This window comes from Dromiciops gliroides, chromosome 1 (genome assembly GCF_019393635.1).
Source record: "Dromiciops gliroides isolate mDroGli1 chromosome 1, mDroGli1.pri, whole genome shotgun sequence".
Taxonomy (NCBI): Eukaryota; Metazoa; Chordata; class Mammalia; order Microbiotheria; family Microbiotheriidae; genus Dromiciops; species Dromiciops gliroides.
This window is the reverse complement of record NC_057861.1, coordinates 151,762,374-151,767,486: the sequence shown is the minus strand read 5'-3', so window position 1 is coordinate 151,767,486 and position 5,113 is coordinate 151,762,374.

Sequence of the window (5,113 nt, the reverse complement as noted above, 5' to 3'; positions counted from 1 at the left end):
AGTTGTTGCCCATTGAAGCTACGGACCCCAGGTGGTGAGTTAATAAACAAACCTTGATCTTTTGAATTAGCTGAGCTGGAAGCGAGTTTGGGGCTTGTATAGGTTTTTTGTTAGAGCTAGGGGGATTATCCATATTCCTTTTTCCCTATTCCCTTGTCTTTGACTTTATTAATTTCAACTTTGCTGTGCATTTTACTCCTATTAATAAAGCCTGATTCATTTGTGGAAAAGAGGCTGTTAAGCTCCTTTCTTATTGGCCTGGGAGAAATATCTAAAAAGGCAGTTCAGAAGAGAGGGAGCTTTGGACCTAGAGTTCCCTCATTATTTTTGGAACCCCAATATTATCGCAAGCCACCCAGTTAACTCTCTACATATTAAATTTGGCCCTAAGTTTTAATCCTGCCTTCAGCATTTAGCTGTTTAATCATAGGCAAGTCATCCAAAGTTTCAGATCCTCAGTTTCCTCATATGTAAAACAAAGTTAATAATATTTTCACTATTTATTCTATAGGGCTTATATGAGAAAAAATGCTTTGAAAGCATTAAAATAATAGTGGAGATGGGTAGCTAGGTGATGCAGTGGATAAAGTGGCCCTGGATTCAGGAGGACATGAGTTCAAATCCAGCCTCAAAAAACTGACAATTACTAGCTGTGTGACCCTGGGCAAGTCACTTAACCCTCATTGCCCCGACCAAAAAAAAAAAAAAAACCCATAGTGGAGGAGGACATGGACATATATAGCCAGAGACTTAGCAGAGAGATTCTAAGAAAAATTATGAACCCTAGGGTGAATTCTAGGTCAGTTCAGATGACCATTACAATCCATGATTTGGACTTCTCTCCAGTAGAATATAATGAAGTCCTGGGAGGTAGGGATTGTTTTTGTTTATTCTCTTTCTATTTCCTGCACCATGCAGCAATGACTGACATTATAGGTACTTAATAAATGCTCACTAGGTTAAATTGAATGTTATTGGTATTGTCAGATACTAGGTTACTAAATAGAGAAAAGCAAAGGCAGAAACTGATAAGTAAAAAAAAAATCATCAATAAGATTAAGGAAAAATACACTTGTAAACAAAACAAGATCATTTGATTGTGAAACTGAGTCCCCTAAATGTAAAAGTAATTTAATGTGGAATATCATTTTTAAATACTAAAATTTAAATATATTACATTACTTTTAAATATAAAATTTAAACTATTTAATTTAAAATTTAAATTTTAAACATTTAAAATTATTAAACAAAAGAAGCTAATTTCTATACCCCTCCTCCCAAAGGCTGGAAAAATAGATGTAAAAATGGAACTCCTTTTAAAAACTGGGAATGCGAATAGGGAACCCAATAACACTATGCAATTGGAAAACTTAATTAAATTTTTCTCTTTGTTTTTAAAAAACATAGGTTAGTTGAGCAGCATTCATCTTTGACATAGATTTGAACATAATAATATAGGAAAGAGGTTAAGAAAGTAGTTCTCTCATCCTCCCAGCCTATCTGGCAAAGTCAAATAGCATGCTAAAAAGCAGAGACATCACCTTGCCAACAGAAATCCATATAGTCAAAGTTATGGTTTTTCCAATTGTAATGTATGGCTGTAAGAGTCAGACAAAAAGGAAAGCTGAGTACCATAGAATCAATGCTTTCAAATTGTGGTGCTGGAGAAGATTTTTTAATTCCTTAGACAGCAAGGAGGTCAAATCAGCCAATACTGAAAGAAATTAATTCAGACTATTCACTGGAAGGTCAAATACTGAAGATGAAGCTTACATTCTTTGACCACAAAACTCCCTGGAAATTGGGGGAGATTCAAAGCAAAAGGCAAAGAGAACAGTAGAGGACGATATGGATAGTGTTAAAGCAATGAACATGAGTTTGGATAGACTTCAGGAGATAGTAGGGAAGAGAAGGGCCTGACATACTATTAGTCACAAAGAGTTGGACACAACTGAATGACTGAACAACAATAATCGATCTGACTTAAATATTGAGTTCAAATAGCCTGTTGACAAAAGTCTAATGAAAAACTTTATCAGGTAGACCTGTCTATATGCTGATAATTATGGAGCTCTTGTTCTTCGTGCTCTGAGCTCTGAGTAGCTTTTGCAGAGAATGTTTTTTTTTTTTCCCAAAAATGGAAAAATGAAAGAACCAAATATGGTTGTTTGTTTGCATTGGTGTCCTATAATCGTATAAAACTGGAATATTTGCAGGGCCCTTCTATTTTATTTCATTAGACTCTCACACCAATCCTTATGAAGTAGGTGGTTAAAGTGATCATTTTCATTTTACAGCTGAGGGGAAAGAGCAGCAGAGAGAGCAAAGGTGAGTTCTCTAAAGGGTAGAGACACAATACAGAGCAGATCAGAGCTAGACTCAAATCCAAAGGTAACTTAGCTTATAGTGTTCTATCTACTATCAACATACTACCTACCTCATAGATGAAGCCTCTGTGAAGATATAGTCAGATATCCCAGGTAACAACAGAGGCCTGTTTCCTAAATTCCCTTGGTAATTAGGCTGCCTTAAACTTAACTATTGATAAAGACCCAGGAGAAAAAGATTTGCAAATTCAGAAAACTAGGAAACATAGAATACATGAACACAAATTGGCCAAATTTGAAATCTATTTTAGATATTTGTTTTACCAAGTCATTATAGTCACATCATGTGTTAAGGAAATAGAAACATTCGGCATATAATGTTTGCATCACTAAGATGGTTGAATACTTATCAGTTGATTTGATTTTCTTAATTTTACGTTCTTGACACAACTTTCAAGGACTAATCAAATGTACCAATGGAAGCAATGGCAATATTGGAGCAATTTAGGCAGAATTAAGTCACTGGGAGTACTGAGTTATACTCCTGCAGCAACTAGTCATCTTTTATACCTGTTCCTTTGACTGCAGCTGTCCCCTCCTCTCCAAAAATTCTTCTTGACACTCCATTACTCAGTGTGTCCAAATCAAAGTTCTAGCATTAGGCTATAAGGTTCACATCAATTCAGCCTGTCTGCATTTGCTTTATCTCTTGTCGCCATCTGCTTTGTCCATCTGCCCCCTTCATTCAATCCTCCTTGGACTGCTCACATGGAGTTGTAACATTTTGTTCTCCAGCATTCCCAGGGATTCTGTGTGCTTGCAAGTGATCAAACACACAAATAAACCCACAGTGCTCATTATTTATGGTAATAAACTTTCTCCCTCCTTCCTTTTCTTTCTTGCTCTTTATCCCTCTGTGATATGTGTGCATGAGGTGGGAGTGTTCATGAAGGACTAACACCTCTGGTGTGAGGGCTTGCCAAGGCCTATTCAGGGCTTCTCATCCACCTTTGGTGTCCACCTTGATTCACCCAACTCTCATGGTGATTCCCAGAAGCTGTAGCATGAATAGCAGCCACACCCCAATAAAACCATCTCAGTAGATGGGCTAAAACAGGTTGAGGGAAATTGACAGGCTTCAAACCTGTGGGTGACTTAAGGGAATGTCTACTGCAAGCATATGAAGACTTTTCCTGGAGCAATGGACAGATGAAAAGTTTGCTTTGATGCCCATGAAGGCAACTAAAGCAGGTGCTGTGGAATGCTTATAGCTTGGTCAGACATTAAAGATGCCAAGGTTTTCTGCTGTATCCTGGGCCATCTCCAGTCCTCTTGACTTTCAACTGGTCACTGGACTTCAGTGACTCTGTAAGAGAGAGTGAGGCTGACAACTATGTACCACTCTGCCTCACAAATCCATTTTATGTGCAAATCAAGACATCACCCATCATATACTATTTTAATATGTAATTATTTTACTGTTTTTCTACCTTGAAGTCCTGCAGCAAGGATGATTGACAAAGAAGGAGGTATGGATACCCTGGGAGCAGTAACCACAATCCTGTATACCAGTTGCCCAGGTCATTGGGTCGTCTTTTTTTTTTTTTTAGTGATTAAGTGTCTGAGGCCGGATTTGAACTCAGGTACTCCTGACTCCAGGGCTGGTGCTGTATCCACTGCGTCACCTAGCTGCCCCCCCCACTTTTTTAAAAATTTTATTTATTTATTTATTTTTGGTGAGGCAATTGGGGTTAAGTGGCTTGCCCAGGGTCACACAGCTAGTAAGTGTCTGAGGCTGGATTTGAACTCAGGTACTCCTGAATCCAGGGCCGGTGCTTTATCCACTGCACCACCTAGCTGCCCCTCGTGTCATCTTTTCACTGAATAGAAGCAGCAGTGGGATTTTGCAGCCTATTGGGTCTCTGAGCAGCTTTTTTTAAAAGGCCACCCTGTTTACCTACTCATTGCTGAACTGAAGCAAAATCTGAGTCAGTACACAGTGGAGCAGAAAAGAGTGGGCAGATTTCAGAAACTTGCTGTACAGCACTGAATTTGCTCATCTGGACCAGAACACTCACAAATATCAGGACTCTTTTGAAGAAAATTGCGGGGAAATTCAGAAGCTACTAAATGAGAAACATGAACTCCACAGAGTTGGCCAGCAAGGCAGTTTGTCCATCTCCAAGAAGGCAGTTTTAACTCTACCAAAAAGTAAAGTGCAAGCTAAGTTTAGAGATATGCAGGATTCTTGGCTCAGTAAGAAGGCAAATGAGATTCAATTTTACACTGACAAAAACAATCCAAAGAATTTCTATGATTCTGTGATGACTCCTTATGGGCCAAAGACTTCTGGATGTATCTCAAATACTCAGCACTAATGGAGCCACACTGATCAGTAAAAAAAGAGATAATCCTGGAAAGATGGGCTGAACACTTCCATAGTGTTCTCAAAGGACTGTCATCAACCCATGCTAAAGTGATTGACTGAATGCCTCAGGTTATATTTCCAATAGAAGAAAACGTATTGAATGTCATCAGGCTCCTCTCAAGTAGCAAAGTATCTGGAACTGAGTCCATATAGAGATCTACAAGGAAGGGGGTCCACTGTCATACAGAAGTTAATTGAAAATCTTCCAGATTATATGGCAAGAGCAAGTTATCTTCTAGGAAATCAAGGATGCCTCAACTTTCCATTTTTATAAAGGAAGAGAAAACAGGCTGTCCTCTGACAACCTCAGGAGGCTCTCTCTCTTAGTTATTGCCAGCAAGATTCTTGCCAGAGTCCT